Source organism: Silurus meridionalis, chromosome 5 (genome assembly GCF_014805685.1).
Source record: "Silurus meridionalis isolate SWU-2019-XX chromosome 5, ASM1480568v1, whole genome shotgun sequence".
Classification (NCBI taxonomy): domain Eukaryota; kingdom Metazoa; phylum Chordata; class Actinopteri; order Siluriformes; family Siluridae; genus Silurus; species Silurus meridionalis.
In genome coordinates, this window is record NC_060888.1 from 1,827,276 (window position 1) to 1,847,188 (window position 19,913).

Below are 19,913 nucleotides of genomic sequence, written 5' to 3' on the forward strand. Positions count from 1 at the left end.
GGAAGGGCATCCAGCGTAAACACATGTGCCAAATCCAATACGGATGATCCGCTGTGGGAGAAGCCAAAAGAAAGTTTATACAAATTATATACATTCACTTTTTAATGTGTTTAATTATATACATTAAATCATTTTCAAAAATTTATATTTTTTGATTGGGAAAATTTTTCCCCTAAAAAATATCAAAAGGTAATAGTAAAAAAAATACATACTTTTCAGTCAATTTCTTTTAAAAGTCCAGTAAAAAAATTATATTCATTAAATACTTAATTGTTTTTATTTTCCTTTTTTAATATCAATGACTCAATTTGTAGAATAAGACTTGTGTTTGTTTGTGTGTGTGTAGAAAAAGTCTTATTTTAGCATGAATAAGCTAAATAATACTAATAAAGTATTTAATTAATACTAATAAAGAATTAAAGTGGTAATAAAAATTGCACTTACAAATTAAATAATATAAATAATTTGTGTATTATGTAATTAGTTTTTAAATAATAAAGTTGTTTGTTTGGAAGGTCATATTTTGTAACAGGAAGTGATTAAAGCTGATTATTCACAATCAAATGGTTTGTTCATTTCTGCGGGTCTGATCTCGTCCTTGCTGTGACACACTGCAGCCTGTAGTTTTAAAGCATCACACACACACACACACACACACACACACACACACACAGAGACTCAACGTGTTTTCTCAGAGGACGTGTGATAATGACAGGGCCGTGTAGACGAGGCCGAAAGCCCTTCACGTGTCACAGCGCTGATGATATCGAGCTGCACACACGCAGATGCTGCTGCAATTGTTACTGCTGTGTTCTTACTGAAGTGTAAAATCACTACATGTCTGTGTGTGTGTGTGTGTGTGTGTGTGTGTGTGTGTGTGTGTGAGAGAGAGAGAGAGAGAGAGAGAGAGAGAGAGAGAGATACACAGAGACAGAAAGAAACAAACAAAGCAAGAGACAGAGATAGATAGATAGATAGATAGATAGATAGATAGATAGATAGATAGATAGATAGATAGACAGATAGACAGATAGATAGATAGATAGATGATAGATAGATAGATAGATAGATAGATAGATAGATAGATAGATAGATAGATAGATAGATAGATAGATAGATAGATAGATAGATAGATAGATAGATAGATAGATAGATAGATAGATAGACAGATAGATAGATAGATAGGTAGATAGGTAGAAAGGCTGAAAAAGAGACAGAGACACAGATACATAATAGAGAAAATGCAAGAAACAGAAGTTGAGAGAGAGAGAGAGAGAGAGAGAGATTTAATGTAACTATAAATGGATAAAAAGTACATCATTCTGTATTTCATTGATGGTAAATAGTTGCATTATAAAAGGAATATTATGCTGTAGGACCTTTCTGTTAGAGGAACATAAACAACTTCTGGATGATTATGATGAGGATCCCCCCCCCCTCACTTGCTCTCTCTCTCTCTCTCTCTCTCTCTCTCTCTCTCTCTCTCTACCCCTCTCCCCCGCCCCCTCTCTCTCTCTATTCCCCCGCTCCCCCCTCTCTCTCTGATGAGTGAATGAGATGGAAAGAGAGAACATACACTGACACGTGGATCACCGCCAGACCCCGAACCCTCTGCCAGCTTGGACCGAGATGAGTCATGAAGCAGGTGAGTCTCTGACATGCTCAGTCTCGCTCTCTTTCTCGCTTTTTTTTTTTTAGTCTTTTTATCTTGTCCTTTTTTCACCTTTAACAAGCACACACAAAACTTTAGTGTTAACAAGCATCAGGATTTACTTTCAGAACAAGAACACACCTCCTTTGTATAGCTATAGTAAACAATAAACACATTCATGACAACTGTATGTACAGCACAGATAAGATACACAGATACACAGATACTAAGTTTGTTGCTTAGAAACAAAAGGAACATCCATGTGTCTCTAAAAAACTATAATACACTCAGTGTTTCCACACTTTTACCAGGCTCTGTAAATACATAAGAGATTCTCATAATGCAAACGGCTTGGTGATGTAATGTTTTATTCAAAATTACTTATAATGCATTATGGCAGCGATAAGTATAACACATTCTCCTAAATCATTGTAACAATTTGTATAACACCTTACAAATACAACATAACATAACAACACAACACAACACAACACAACATAACATAACATATAACATAACACATAACATAATATAACACATAACATAACATAACACATAACATAACACACAACACAACACAACACAACACAACACACAACATAACATAACATAACATAACATAACATAACATATAATATAACATAACATATAATATAATACAACATAACACATAACATAACATAACATAACATAACATAACATAACATAACATATAATATAATATAATATACATAACATAATAACACATAACATAACACATAACATAACATAACATAACATATAATATAATATAATATAATATACAACATAACATACAATATAACATAACATAACACAACACAACATAACATATAATATAACAACATAACATAACACATAACATAACATAACATAACATATAATATAACACATAACACAACACAACATAACACAACACAACACAACACAACACAACACAACACATAACATAACGTAACACATAACATAACAACATAACATAACATAACACATAATATAACATAACACACAACACAACACAACACAACACAACATAACACACAACATAACATAACATAACATAACATAACATAACATAACATAACATAACATAACATAACATACAACACAACACAACACAACACATAACATAACACATAACATATATAATATAACATAACATAACATAACAATAACATAACATATAACATAATATAACATAACATAATATAACATATATAACATAACAACATAACACATAACATAACATAACATAACATAACATAACATAACAACATAACATACAACATAACATAATAACATATAACATATAACATAACATAACATATAACATAACACAACATAACATAAACATAACATAACATAACAACATAACACATAACATAACATAACAACATAACATAACATAACATAACAACATAACATATATAACATAACAACATAACATAACATAACATAACATAACATAACATAAACATAACATAACACAACACAACAACATAACACAACATAACATAACATAACATAACATAACATAAACATAACATAACATAACATAACACAACATAACATAACATAACATAACATAACAACATAACATAACATAACATAACATAACAACATAACATAACAACATAACATAACATAACAATAACATAACATAACATAAACATAACATAACATAACAACATAACATAACATAACATAACATAACATATACATATAACATAACATATAACACAACATATAATATAACATAACATAACATAATATAACATAACAACATAATATAATATAATATAACATAACATAACATATAACACAACACATAACATAACATAACACAACATAATAACATAACATAACATAATAACATAATATAATAACATATAACATAATATACAACATAACATAACATAACATAACATAACATAACACATAACACATAACATAACACATAACATAACATAACATAACACAACATAATAACATAACATAACATAACATAATACATAACATAACACAACATATAACATACAACATAACATAACATAACACATAACATAACATAACATAACATAACATAACACATAACACAACATAACATAACATAACACATAACATAACATAACATAACAACACAACATACAACATAACATACAACACAACATAACAACATAACATAATATATAACATAACATAATAACATAACATAACACAACATAACACAACACAACACAACACAACACAACAAGTGTGTCCTTAGGTACATTTTCAGGATTTGGCAGATGCCCCTATCCATAGAGCCTTACATTTATCTCATTCACACAACTGAGCAGTCATGGGGTTCAGGGCCTTTCTCAGGGGCCCGGGAGTGGCAGCTTGGTGTGGCTGGGATTTTAACTTTCAGTTTTCAGATGTGAAGGCTAATGCCTTACCCACTAAGCTCCCACCACCCCCTTAGCTTATTATAGGCTTGACCTGAATAGAGTGTTTTAATGTTTTCATATACACCCAAGTGTAACTTATAATGCAACACAGGTAGGTTATAATGCCATATGACTGATTATTGTTTCATAACTGCATGAAAACATTTCAGAACTTTCACAAATACAGGTCACATTGGTTGCCACCAGTCTCACCATTTTGGTAGCCAAATCTAATCATGAACAGGACCTGAGGATTGTACGGATGTTCTGGTACTGAATCAGGCCACCTGTTTCACCTGGTTCAGTGTTTAAGGTCAGGAATTACAGAGCCGCAGCCCAGCTGGCACATGCCGAGAGGAAACTGAATCCTAACCAGGAAGGACAGGGCAACGCTTTCCTGTCGCAACACGCAGAAGATCAAACGTGTTTACCTCCAGAGCTGGATGCAGGCCATCGCTGTGAGCTGCACCATGGTGTAGGCTACGTCTAGCATAAAGACAAACTGGAGTGGCTGAAATAATGCTGAAATCGAGCACATCAGTATTAATACCTGAGATATAATTCTGGAATAATGTGTTAGAAGTAGAACACAAAAGGGGGAGGAGTTTTGTCTCAAATTCTCACATCAAAACTTAAACACATCATATTTCTGGCTGAGAAAACACTAGTAGATAGTGTCTAATCTAAGCCTGAATTGACCAACTGACAACATCTGAGATGCACTTGTTCAGAAAAAAAGATCTGGCAACCTTGAAGGTGGAAAAAAATGCATAGATAAAGTTTAAGGTAAAGGACATGCATAGAACCATACTTTTTCTTTCATATGAATAAATATTCTTCCTGAATGTCTTTTTAAATTCAACTGCGTCCTCTCAGTGTCATAGGGTCACTTTTAAGGGAGCTAAAAACAGCACAGGAGAAGAAGAAGGAGGAAAAAATACACAATGGAAGCCACCTGAGGAACCTGCTTCGGCTGTGCGTCTGAATTCCGTAAGTGGAAATTTATGCAGTACGTTATCAGCATGGTGGCCATTAGCATGAGAGAGGCAGAGTTCTGTCAGTGGTTGCCAGCTTTTAAGCGGATATTATTCCCACGGCCGTCCTCACTGTCTGCGTTTTAAAGAGTCGATGGCCCTTCGAGGCTGAGTGCTCGTGGTCTCCTGGGTTTCGTTCCCATTACTTCAGGGAAGCGGCGAGAAACAATGTGGCGGTCCAGAATGAGGCGTGATTGAACAGCGAGGAAAAGCTCCAATCCCATGGGCTTCATATGTACGTATGTGTGTGTGTGTGTGTTGCATGCCGTTTAGGGAATCATCCCCAGGGAGCCCCACACCTGCAGTTTACCTGTCAGCAAGGACATTGTCCTTTTTCCTGACAAAACCACAGATGGTGTGGAAAAACAACAAGAGCATGAATGTCATATTTATCCTACAAATCTCTCTTTTTGTTCCAGAGAAATAAAACCTGGTGTTCTTGATTTATGATTTTCTTTTGCAAGGATTTTTCGTTGTTGTTCCTTTTTTCCCTTTGCTGGCGTGTTTAAGTTCTCCAGATCAGAGTTTTCACTGTGAGTGCTGAGAGATGAACAACTGCCCACACCTCCATTCTTTCACTTCTCCCTCCTACAAACAGACACATCTTCCCACGTTGACTGTTTACCAACAGGGGTCATCACTTCTGAGTGGATGTCTCTTAACCAAAGACAGGTCTTGTCTGGGTAAAAAGGCTTCCTGCTCAGCTTTCATCTCCTACAAACATCGAGAACTGAAAGACTGCGAAGATGAAAAGACGGAACAGAGGGAGGCGGGTTTCTTTTCCGAAACGCTTTCACATATAGAGCAGAGGAGAACAGCAGCCCAGGAGAACTAGTGCAGATCAATCATTCATGTTGACATTGAACACATCTCTAAATCTCCTGAACACACAGTCTGTTCCACTAAAACTTCCACATGCTGCAACGACTTTCTGAAAGCTAAGGCCACCATCGTCGGAATTCCACGTCAGAAGAACTCTGAAACCATGAACTAGCAAATAGAACCTGAGAGAAACCCTTTGATACGAGTTTACACGCTTTCCTTTTACTCCAAAAATGTTCCACTTAGAAGATTCCCATCCCAAATTAGCTGACACCAAAAATCAGATGGCGTCAGAAAGCAAATTCTGCCACAAGAGTGTTAGTAAAGTCAGGTATTGATGAAGGTGAGGTGAGGAGGTTTGGGGTGAAGTCAGCATTTACATTCTTTTCAATAGTGTTGAGGGACAGAGCACTGTAATGGGAGATCTTTCACTCCAAACTATGTAAACTATGTAACTGTTTGGGGAAGAACGACATATGGCTGAAAAGTCATCCATCTCAGTGTATTTGTCCAATAGTGTATATGAAGATACCTTTATATAAACACATCTAGAAAGAAGTGAAGTAATCGAAGCCACGTCCACCTGTTTTCCTCATTCCCATATACAGCTTCAACGACGTCCATTGCATGATGATGACTCGGATGGAACTCATATGCTCGGGTCATGCCTCAAACTTCCTTTCTTCCTTTCCTGACCTTTGTTTGTGATCCTTAACATTTCAGTGCTCGGTTCTAAACCCTTTCGTAGGTGGCAAAGTTCAGAAGCCTCAATTCACCGTCCAACTCAGAGCAGCGTTAGAACATGAATAAAGAAATCAAAGAGAAAAACGTCTCAGTATCTCACAGAACATTAACCTTCCCGTGGTCTCGGGCTGACACATGGCCGTCGGCTCCAAATATAAAAAAAATTCAGCTATTTGAATTTGAAACGAAGAGCTTTGAATTGTTAAAACGTTACATAACTTGACGACCCGAGGCACAATGGCAGGAGAATGCACTGTTTCACAAATGAGATTAGATCATGTTCTTCAGTCTGGAGTGAGTATTGATTGAGAACAATAACGATAACGTAGAACATGTAACACACAGATGGGATCTGAAGGTCACGATTTCAAATCCCAGCACCACCAAACTGCTACTGCTGGGCCCCTGAGCAAGGACCTTAACCCCCAACTGTTTAGATGAAAGTTGCCTTGGATAAGGGCGTCTCCCAAAGGCCATTATTATATAAACACCAATAAGTCATAATTGACCAAGACTGTTCATGACACTTGAACAGGTCGTCCTTGAGTTCAGCTTTTTTGATCTTTCAATGACAATAGCGATGCGAAAAAATTGTAAAAATATTAAAATATTCGCGCGCGTTTACATTTTTGTAAAATACGTTGGGATGCTGCCAGGATGTATGAATCTTCCGGCTTGTGAAATGCCTTATTCTCACCAGGGGTGTTTCAAAGCCCAATATACGCTCTTGTCTGTCTCCTTTTAATCGGCGTCACCGGACACTGAAACAGAGGGCATCTGGCTCTGGCCTCCGCTTATGAACTGGCGCTCATCCTCTTGCTAGATACTTATATACTGCATAGATTATGTACAGTAGTTTGTTAAATTATTAACAGTACCATTTACTACCCCATAGTATAATCGCTATTATTTTAGACTCGTTGGTATGCTAGGCCATGTCTCTACAATATTTTTTAATTATGATGGGGTCATTGGTACGCATCTCCATCGTTAGTCGAGGACTGCCTGAAACTACAGAACCCTCTAAAAGTAAAGACAGACAGAAATGGCAAAATAAATGGTGAACAAACTGTGAAATATCTTCTCTTGGGATAGTATGAGCTAAATTTGCCAGTAATGGCGCTTATTTTAATAGCTAGTTTGGATTGTCTTAATTCATAGATTTGTTTACATTTCTGTTAGGTTTTTAATCATTATAATATTGCATTAACAATTATTTTACACAAATACGCTTTTCTCAAAGATTCATGCACTATATGGACAAAAATATTGGGCACCTGAATTTTCCAGTCATATGCGATTCTTCCCCAATCTGGTAGTTGAATTGAAGTGGAAGATCTCCTGATATAGAGCTCCAACCCTATTGGGACAAATTTGAATGCTGACTGAACCCCAGGCCTCCTCACCTCACCTACATAAGGAACCTGACTTTACTAAAACCCTTGTGGCTGAATTAATCTTCCCAGAAGAGTGGAGCTCATTATAACAGCAAATGAGGACTAAATGTGGAAAGGGATTTTCATAAAGAACTGCATACAATTCTAATGGTACATTGTCCGCAAACCCTTTGTTTATATAGTGTATTCTTTGAACATATTTGTACCTGATAGGTTCGGATCTCTAATATCCTCCTGCAGAGTAAAAACAAAACCAACCATGAGTAATTGTGTTAATTAAAGGCTGTGAGAGGTGATAAAAACTATTCAAATGAAATCCTTTGAGAACCGCAGATGCAATTTCTTTTTTTCTTTTTTTTTAAGGCACATGCAAATGAAAACGTTTTCACACTCTATTTAAAACACCGATCGACAAAAGTGTAAAAATGGAATGAATATCTACCCAAATTTGCTAATATTAGAATTTTAATAAACGTTCTCATTAACAAAATCGTTTAGTTTCCATTTGAATAACGAGATAAAGATTTAATTTGACAAAACAAAAAAACAGCATTTCACACTCTCAGCATCTGGACAGTTTGTTTCTCCAAGCATTCGGCTGAAATACTTTACTGTGCCAAATATGTTCTTCACTAGTTTTCTTGTGATGCAGTTCATCCCAGAGCAGTTCAGTAGGATTTGGGTGCGGTGACTTGGCAGGTTTTTCTATGATAGATATATAAATATGATAGATATATAAAAATAATGGCACCCATAACTTAATATTTCGCATAACCATTAGAGGCTCTCATGGCAAACATGTGATTTCTGCAGCTCTCAGTGGGACTTCTGTTTGAGTCCAAAGGCAATCTGGAACACTATCCATGAAAAAACTGCCCCAGCTGTCTCAGGTTTAAAGGGTGCCTTCTCCAGACTGCAAGTCTTTCCATAGAGCATTCTAGTGTTTTTTTCTTAGCCATTTCAGAGTGTTTTTAGCTGTACGTTTTGGGTCATTATCTTGTTGGAAGACCCATAAGACGATCTGACCCGAGGCAGTACGTTTCACTTCACATTAACTTGGTACTTTTGAGATTTCATTGTGCCCTCATGGATAAGAGGCTCCACATGCCACAGCAAAGCAGTTTTGAAACATAATCAAGCTTCCTCCATGGTTCCCAGAAGGAATTTTCTGAATCAGAATCATCTTTATTGCCAAGTGTGATGGGTTGCATATACGAGGAATTTGTCCTGGTGTGCTGGTGCTATAAAAATATGAAAACTATATATAATATATAAAACTAGCAAAATAAAACAATAAAATAATTAGGCCATTAACTACACAGTTTGTGCAGGGTAGGTACAGAATTAATAATGTGAACGTGATGCAGTGCAAATAATATTTCCCTAATGAAGTCCAAGGTGCAGTGTTGCAAAATAGTGGTCCATGTTGATTGTAATGTAACACATATGGAATGAACTTTGTGGGGTTTATATTTCTGTAATCTAAGTGTTAATGGAAGCAAGTCAGAGACGATGGTGAGTCCTTGGTATTGATCAATTTTTTTTGAAAGATCAATTTTGCATCTGTTTTAGACAGTGTTTCAAAAGAAAAATGGGGAATTTGTGCTAAATTGACAACTTTGGCCACAAACACCTCAGAGGAAAAGCTACCAAAGTATTGATCCCCTTATGGCCAGACTGCGGAAAAGTGGCTTCCCGCAAGCTATCAAACATCTCAATAAGAAGCTGAACACACACACACACACACACACACACACCTGCTGCTAAATAACCACTAAAGCAGTTGTGCATGTAGAGCATTTATTTAGGGGAGGTGGAAGTTCAGTGGTTAAAGCAGTGGCCTCTGTATCAGCAGGTCACAAGTTCAAACCCCAACACCACCAACCTGCCACTACTGGGCCCTTGAACAAGGTCCTTAACCCTCAGCTGCTCAGTTGTAAGTCGCTCTGGAAAAAGCCATCTGCCAAATGCCATAATTGTAAATTATATAAGGACACATTTGTTGTTATGTTGTGGAACCTGCACTTTGTATAGTCCTGTGTTTAGATCTGTTTTTGTTTTCTAGTGAGGTTTGTGTTATCTTGTGATAAATTGCATTGCTTTGTGTAGCACAATTTAATTTGGTCTCTAAAGAATGCTATTTTGTTACACTTTGTACATTTACCTTTATGACATTTGCTAAATACTGATCCAGAGCGACTCACAGTTATCTCAGGTATACAACTGAGCAATTGAGGGTTAAGGGCCTTGGTCAGGGGCCCAGGAGTGGGGTGGTGCTAGGATTTGAATAAATGACCTTCGATCAGAAGCACATCTGAAGCTACTTCCCTTATAATGTGTACTATAATGTATGAGGTTTAATTGCTAATTAAACCACTTAATTAGAGCCAGCAATTTATAAAGTATATATATATATATATATAAAATTCCACATTTTTCTCCGTGTCTGAATAGAACATTCTGGATGGATTTTTCTCCCACATAAAAAAAAAAAAAAATGCATTCTTCTCCATTTTTAATAATGCATTCTAAAAAAAATTCTTCATTTTTGATAATTGATCATGAAATTAAAAACAGTTCATGGTAGTGGACTAGAAAATATCTGGAGCCTACAGCATGTCTTTAGGCTTTAGCGAGCATATTACAGCCTTTATTACTTTCATAATCTAATTTCTTTCCTTCTCCCTTAAACCACAATCCACCGGCTTTGTTGTTCAACCTCATCCTCGATCGCTTCACGCTCCATGAAGGGGGAAAGAAATCTCCTCTCAGGAACCCACGGAGAAAATAATATTAACAGCTGTGCTTTTCTACGAACACAAATTAGAAATAGTTCGAAGCTGGCAGGCCGGAGTGATAATTTTTTTTTGACCTCTGCAAAGGCATTTCAGTGTGTACTTCTAATTAACATGGCTCATTGCTAACTCTGTATTTACTCTCTAAATCCCAGATTCCCTTCTGATATGGGTCGTAAACAAACATCCATATTTCCTGGCAGAGGCTGTGTAGTAATTTCAAGCTTGACATGTTTGAAATTAGTTCTACAGTGACTGCTCGGCGTCCATATTACACAGTGTTTTTTTTTTCCTTTTCTTTTCCCCTCCCTCGCCCCTCACACTCACATTTGTTGACTCATTTGCCATTTATTTCTTGTAAACAAGATTGTCTGTGTCAATGAGAGGGAGCAAAAGGCCGAGCGGAGACATCAGCGATGTGATCCCATTTCATCTGGGATTCCAAATGCGGGCTGTTTGCCGCTTTAATGGCTTTTTTTGTGAGGAAATAAAACGGCACGTACGATTCTGTGGCCAATTAGCCTGAGCTCACATCCACAGGTGTAATTACGCCAGAGTTTGGGCTCAGCTGACGAGAAGAGCAAGCAATCAGTGTGGAAATCATATGCTTTTCTGGCTCCATTGTAATTGATAGCACAAAGCACTTCATTACACCAAAGACGTCTCACATGCCACATTCATCACGCTGAAGAGAGACGATTTGTCTTGGAGTGGGTTTTTCTTTTTTTATTTTAAATACAAAATTTCATTTTTCAAGCAGAAATCATTAAAAAACATGGAGCGTGAAACATAGCCACAAGGTCAAGCATCAGTATTAAAGTTTATACCCCTTTTACACAACAGAGATATTGAAATCTCAAATCTGATTAGCCAGAAGGAAATTTCTGACTCTGAAGGACGGAGTCTCCAGTTTCATGGCTTTGAGGCTGTAATTCTGTTTTCTGGCATTTACATGAGAAGTTTGTCGGTAAAAAAAAGTTTTTGTCACATTATCTATAGACGAAAGAAAAAAGAGGCTGGAGAGGAAACTACTGTTTATAGCTGCTATATTATATAATATAATATATGTGTAAATGGATTAAAACTAGGAATTCTTGTAATTTAATAAACAAAAAGATTGTTCTAGTATAAAATGGAAAAAAAAAAAAACACTGTGCTGTTATTGTAAAATAATCAGATTGTATTAATTATATCGAATGGAATCTAATGATGGTTTTATACAAATTGGTTTTGTATTATTTTTTTCCAGAACATTTTATATATATCTATACGAATCACCAAATAAAAATAAAAATACACAAACAGTGAAAGTACACTATTTAGTCTTTAAAACTATTTTATAATTTATAAAACATTAATTATTTAATATTCTTATTTTTAATTTTTAAAATAAATGAGGTTATTTATTGCCTATTTGTAAAAAAAAAAAAAAAAAAAAAATATATATATATATATATATATATATATATATATATATATATATATATATATATTTCTGCTTCTATACATACTGCTTTTTTTAAACCAACTACCTGCATGTCTTCCCTCACCACATCCATAAACCTCCTCCTTGGTCTTCCTCTTTTCCTCCTTCCTGGTGTCTCCATCCTCAGCATTCTCCTACTGATATACCCCATGTCGCTCCTCTGCACATGTCCAAACCATTTCAATCTCACCTCCCTCACCTTGTCTCCAAAACGTCCTACATGCACTGTCCCTCTAATAAACTCATTTCTAATCCTGTCCATCGTCGTCACTCCCAACGAACATCTCAACATCTTCAGCTCTGCTCCCTCCAGCTCCACCTCCTGTCTTTTACTCAATGCCACTGTCTCTAAACCATACAACATCTCAGGTCTCACCACAGTCCTATAAACTTTTTCCTTTCACTCTCACAGATACTCTTCTATCACAAATCACTCCTGCTATCACTCTTCTCCACCCACTCCACCCTGCCTGCACTCTTTTCTTCACTTCTCTAACACACTCCCCATGACATTGCACTCCATCCTTCTCATTCAAACTCTGTCTTACTCCTACTGACTTTCATTCCCCTTCTCTCCAGCATGTACCTTCACCTCTCCAGGCTCTTTACCACCTGATCCCTACTCTCACCACTAATCATCATAGTCCACAGAGACTCCTGTCTTATATATATATAAAATTCATTTTTTATCGTTATTTTTTATTAAGAAATGTAATGCAAATACAGCCTAATTAATAATTCATATGTTGTATATAGTGATTAATATTAAACAATATTCTATATAGTGAGAACACAAGAAAATCCATACACTTGATAAATGACTCGCTCTCAAAGTTTGCCTCAACTTCATATTCAGTCCTGTTTGTATATTTGGCCTGACGATACGTTCGACCCAGTATGAATGAAACGAGGCAGAAACAGAGCTGTAATTAAGGAAGTCGTTACGCAGAAAAACAGTCCGTAATGGACAGCCTTCTGTTGTTAGCTTTTTGTGCTCACCATGGCTAAGTCTCCAGTGGGAGTGATCAGGAGTGTTTACAGGGTGTGTCAGCAGCTCGGTCGCCCTGTTCAGCTTGCCAGGGTGTGTGTGTGTGTGTGTGTGTGTGTGTGTGTGTGTGTGTGTGTGTGTTTGTTTAGACTGAAGTGCACAGATGGACCACCAGACCTTGCTGTGTGTCAAAATATGAAGGTCTTGGGAGTATGTTGGAGTGTGACTGGTCACTGTAAACTCTGTGTTTTAAAAATGACAATTATAAAAACAATAAACTGGATATGGCAAAGCGGGTAAACAAACCGTTAAGCAAAATGAAGACACAGTCAGGGATGAGGACCTGGAATGTGGCCACTGTAGGAAGAAAGAGTGGAAAGGAGGCCATGATGGAAGAACAGATGGAGAGAAGAAAAGCATGGAAGAGTGGAAGTAGGAGAAATGATAGAGAGTATCAAAGCAAAGAGCAAACGCAGGAGGAGGGAAAAGGGGAAGCCAGAGATGATCCAAACATTTTGAGATGTCTATCCAGGCCATTTTGTTTCTCAGTTAGGAGAGTTAATGAAGCCTCCATCATGGCTCTGAGCCACAGCTTTCCCAGCATGCACTTCAGCTCTGATGATGGCCAGAATACAAGAGGCTCTGGCACAGAAAGAAAGTCTTGACAACTTTTATCGGGGAAAGTTATGTGTTAAAGCATGTTAAAAAAAAATCTAGTAGTTGCCAAAATGATGCAATGGACTAATTTGCATATTTATTGAATGACTGTAAATGTTTTACAAGTAGTGATGTTTATCAGAAGTGAAAAAAATGTGTTTGGTCACAATGCAAGAATGCAACCATAATCCAGTGGTAGTTGTAAAGAGGCAAAACACAAATACAATGTAAACAGTTACCTAGGAAATGATTCACTTTTATTACGGTAAATATTCAAGTTTAAAGCAAAGAAGTTATATGTGGGCAAACAAAGCTGATCAATGATTAGTTTAAGACAAAACTGGTCATCAGGTATTATTCATCTGGAACAGTGATGACCAGAAATTAGTCATTAAGAACAATAATGATCTGTGTTTGGTGATTTGGAACAGTGGTGATCAGTGACTGGTTGTCAGAAATGCTGATGAAAAATGCTGATCAGTGATTGGTTGTCTGGAACAACAGGTGATCACTAATTGGTCATTGGGAATTATGGTGATTAGCAAATAGTTGTCTCCAACACTTACGATCAAAGATTCTGCTAATCTAGCAAGTATCACAGCGTTTACAAAAGCAATAATTATATAAAAACAATGAGCCAATCACAACTCTCCATTCTCTCTGCATGACAATCCTTCATTAGCATAGAAATCACGATTTCATTTCAGAGTGATTCGCCTGACAGAACTGTATTTAAAATCGTAGTCTACTTAATGATGAAGTATACTTATCAATGTCCTCTCAATAACCTGGAACAATCTGTTTACTGTCACTGGTTCCTTCTGACCGATGCGTGCTTAGACGTTTTCAAATCATACCATATTATATCATTAATGACTATATGCCACGATGTGAAGGAGAGCTTATTAAATTGGAGAGTTTGTCAATAAGTGAAGCTCACAAATAAAGACCGATCTGCTCCGAAATTACATTTGGGAGATAAATGATAATGCCATTAGGGTAGAGCAACATTAATTCATCTGGAGAGAGAAAATGGGCGATATTAGCTTTATGAGTCCCTACAGGACTGCTTTAGCATGAACTCTGAGTCTGGAGAGAAATACGGCAAGATAGACGGGTCAATCAGAGCACCTCGACGTGACTGACAGCATGATGAGCACACAGGGACTGCAGCTTAAAAAAACTTTTAAAGGCCTCTACAATAAATCACAGAGACATACAGGTAAAATGAGAAAGGCTAGAAAACTATAAAAACAAGCCACAAGGAAATTGATTTTTTTCCTTTTTTTTTTTTTAAACGGATCTTAGTGCCCGCTAATCAGGCAGGCAGGTAAACAGAATTCGAGACTGGCAGCCGGAGCTCTGGGAATATAATCGACGTGGCTTAAGGGCTCAGCCGCTTCAGACGATACAATTTGCGCAGAGCAATGGTGTAAATCACAATTAAAGTGGTAAGCGTGGAAGCCCGACGGTGGCTGACTTCAGGGAGTCGAGGCCCTCAGTCAGAATATATTGATGGGATTTTACGAAATGAGGAAAAGGAGCTTTATGGGGAAAGTGGGTGATGGGAAGGAAGAAGGGCATGGATGATGGCCAAATCTGGCTTGAAGAGGATGAGAAGAGAAGAGCTAAAGGGTTTAATGATGAGTTCTGCAGGTTTAGATCGCTGTAGTGAGGTGAGCTGTGGTGAGGTAGCTCAGTGATTAAGACATTGGACCAGAAGTTTATATAGAGCTACCACTGCCCCTAAACAAGTCCTTCAACCCTCACCTGCTCAGTCATATTAATAAGATCATTATAAGTTGCTCTTAATGAGGGCACCTTCCAAATGACAGAGATGAAATGTGTGGTGTGGTAGCGCAGTTGTTAAGACAGTGGCCGTCTGTTCAGAAGGTTGTGAGTTCAAATTCCCCAAGCTGATGGGCCCTCTAACAAGGCACTTAATGCTCTTTTTTTTGTTGGATTAGTGCATCTGCCTAATGACATAAATATAAATGTGAAGGTGTTGTGAAGTAGCTCAGTCAATTGAAGCATTGGGGCTTTTAATTGGAATGTTGTGAGTTTGAATCCCCTAAAGCTGCCCTTGCTCAAGGTGGGCCCTCGAGCAAGTCCCTCAACCCCTTAATTTCTCAGTTGTATAAGTGCATGTGACTAATGATGTGAAGATAAATTGAGCATGTTGAGGTAGCTCAAGCATTTAAACTTTGGGCTTCTAATTGGAAGGTTGTGAGTTTAAAGCCACAACCTGCCACTGGTGGGCCCTTGAGCAAGGCCCTTAATCGCTCAATTTCTCGGTTGTATCTATGCATCTGCCTAATAACATAAATGTAAATATGAAGATACATTGTAGCATGGTGTGCTAGCTCAGTCGTTTAACCATTGGACTTCTAATTGGAAGGTTGTGAGTTTGAATCACACAAGGTTAACTTTGGACACTCTGCATAATCAGAGTGAATGACAAACAATAAATGTGTAAGGTGATGTCTCTCTCTTCTTTTTTCTATTTGTTCATGCTTAACTCTCCTGCATGACATGTGATTCAAGTTTGCATCTGCGCTCGCTTCATTCTGCCCCGTTTTCTCACCGGTGACACCTCCATCAGACAGGTGTGACAGCGGTTGTCAAACAAGCTGAGCTTTGCGTTGTTGTGGCTTCGGTTGTGTAGCAGTGTACCAGGTAGTACACATCCAGCCTTTGACAGGAAGTCCTGTCCTCTGTGCTCTGGCTGACATTTAACAACTGTAGGGTTGAGATGCTATCAGGAACAGAGTATGTCAGCTACAATTCGAGCAAAGAGCACATCTGCTTTTCATTCTCCAAGGAAAAAAATGCAATGCAGCTACAATTCAGGTTTATGATACGTTATCGTTTCTATAGTAACAGCTCCTTCACAGGGTTTCAAATAAAAGGATTAAAAACGTCTGGAGATTTATTTTATTTTTCTCTGCCTGATGGTTTTCTGACGTCCTTCGCTTTGTTGGTTTGTGGTAACCTGACTGCATTTTGTCCACGATGAGGCATGCAACTATACGTTAATAAAAAGTAAAAAAAAAAACCTTCTTCTGGAACATGTCCTGAAAGTCTTCTTTTCGAAGCGTCAAGCAACTTCTGCGATTCGTGCCGGATCTCTGCAACGGTGTCAAAACGCTGACCTTTGAGCTTCATCTTTGGGAAGGATGTGAAGTCTGTAGGAGCCAATTCTTGTGAGTAGGGTGTGTGCAGAAGTGAGATCATGTGGATCAAAACACATCGAACGACTCTTTGCAGCATCGCCAAACGTATGTCATGCAAACGTGGAACACGTGGTCAGAATAGCACCAGTTACAGTTCGTCCTGAAACCTTTTAATACCACCGCGTATCATAAACATTGTTAAATTGGTAATAAAAATGCAATAAAAGCAATTATCTTACATGTAACCTTGCAATGATTCTTCGCACCACATCGTCTGTGTTTCCCGTCACATTTAATTGCGAATGTAGCCTGTAACAACTCCTGATATTGTCTCTTCAGATTTCCCATAATCGCCTTTGGATGGCTGCTGTGTATATACTTGTGTCTCTATCGTATAAACAGGTGGTTAAGTACACATAATTGAATCTACTGACTCTCATGACTCACTGAATATTTTATTACAACCAAGTGCAGAGAAAAGGGGGATGAATAGGGTGATAGAGAGGGAAGAGGAGTGGCCAGTGACTGACACACTGCAACTCATCTATTATACAGATTGTTTCAGTCAAGGCCAGACGCTTTCCTGTCAGACAGAACACCAATCCTCACACTCTCATTTCTTATACAGCATCCCTGCAATAATCACGACTCGTGCAGCCAACATCCAGGACATTCCTGAGATCACAGAAGCTCTTGTCTTTTTGTTTTCACAGAATATTAGATCACTCATATGCAGGCTTTTTTGTCAACCACAGCTTATACATCTGAATCCTGAATTCTGATTGGTTGAAAAGTTAGTATTAATGAATGAATCCTCCATAGCAGCAGCTTGCACTTGTGTGCAGCTCAAGAAAACAGTATACACCGATCAGGTATAACATTATGACATTATAACATTCTGAGTGGTGAAGTGAAGAACACTGATGATCTCTTCATGTGATTTATGAAATAGGCCGCAAGTGAACATTTTGTTCTCAAAGTTGATGTTAGAAGCAGGAAAAATGGGTGTAAGGATTTGAGTGAGGTTGACAAATTGTGACGTCTAGACGACTGGGTCAGAGCGTCTCCAAAACTGCAGCTCTTGTGGGATATTCCTGGTCTGCAGTGGTCAGAATCTATTAAAAGTGCTCAAAGAAAGGAACAGTGGTGAACCGGCGACAGGGTCGTGGGGGATGAGGATCATTGATGCACATCAGGAGCGAAGGCTGGTCCGTGTGGTCCAATCCAACAGTTTATGATGTTGATGCTTGAAGGGTCACGACTGTTTTAGCAGCAAAAGGGGGACCAACATGATATTAGTAAGGTGGTCATAATGTTATGACTAATCAGATTTCAGTAACAACTAAAACATTCCGAATTGAAGGAAGTCTTCAGTGTGAGCCCTTTGTAACAGTAAGATGTTCAGGACACAGAATCATTTCTTGATTTTTCTTGATGTGTTCTCAAGAAGAAATTATTATAGATGGAATTACTGTTTAAAGCTATAGTATATAGTGGAAAGAGAAGCTAATTTCCACAGCATGTTCACACTAATATGCTTTTGTTAGAAAATGCATATTTTTCTCTCCGTTCTGTCCTTTTGTCCATGCTGTGTTTGGTCAAGCTTTGTGAAAACTCTCTCCAAAGTGGAAAGATTTAAAAGACTTTCAAAAACAATGATGCATTTTGAGTTAGATGACAAATTGAGCCAAGATGGTGGACGAGCTTGTACAGCAGTTGTCTCCACTGCTGTCTGTTTTATGTGTTTTATTCCCTACTCACTGATACTGTATGTAGATGTTAAAGGAGTACCTTGGAATATTAGCATATACTTTATAAATTAATTTAAATATATCATATAATAATATTAGCCTTATACTTCAAGCCTTAATAAATGCTATCTTCCCGGATCTGTCCTTATTTTTTTCCTTTTTTGTCTTGTCTCTCCTCTTTCCAAATGCCTAACAAACAGTTTAAAGATGCCACTTACTTCTGAAGAACAGCGCTTTGATTTATCCGGCTCTAGTCCCTGGGATAAAGAGTAAAAAGGCTGGAAAACCTCACTCCTGTCTGCTGTCTTCTCCTAATGAGACAAAACTCTTTGTTCCGAAGGATGGAGAGACAAAGGGCAAAAGAGCAGGAAAAGACGGAAGAAGAAGAGGCATGAATATCTATATGGAGAAAGCAGAAAAAGAAGTAGTGAATAAAAGGGATGCTGATGTCATGCTGATGCAATGTGTATTTACACAGAGTGAGGAAGTCTGAAGTCCTGCTGGTCATGAGAGAGGAGAATAAGAAGGAACTGGGTTAAAGATTAGAGGACCTGCAGAATAAATGTGGAGCTCCGGCACGATTAAAGCTGTTTTAAAGTGAACACAAGAGCTGCAAAGTGATTTATTTACATGTAATTATTTCTGCGATGAGTCAGTGAATCAAAAAGAACCGCGGTGTGTCTTCTATCAGACTGGACTTGGATGATAGATGATTTTCAGCCGACTGAGCGGTTAAAACCCAGAAAAGATGGATGGACTCATATTTATTCATTTGGCAGATGCTTTTATCCAAAGTGACTTACAAGTGAAGCAGGACCGACTCTTTTTTTTTTCCCCAGAGAACCTTCTTGTAACCAGTGCAGATCTGGAACAGCCAAGCTGCTGTGGCTCTGACCATTTGGAATATGTAGAAATATTATATTGAAAAGTCTTATGCTAAATTTTAAGCGCTGCGAACGTGAAGTCTT

The 19,913-nt window shown here is 37.6% G+C and overlaps 1 long non-coding RNA gene across 1 annotated transcript; it reads left to right on the forward strand.

Moving 5' to 3' along the window:
- The first annotated feature begins 1,569 nt into the window (after positions 1–1,569).
- LOC124386492 lies at positions 1,570–19,708 on the forward strand. Its single transcript, XR_006925935.1, has 3 exons — positions 1,570–1,645; positions 4,975–5,088; positions 19,146–19,708. It is a non-coding gene; the product is annotated as an uncharacterized LOC124386492 (long non-coding RNA).
- The last annotated feature ends 205 nt before the right edge of the window (positions 19,709–19,913 follow it).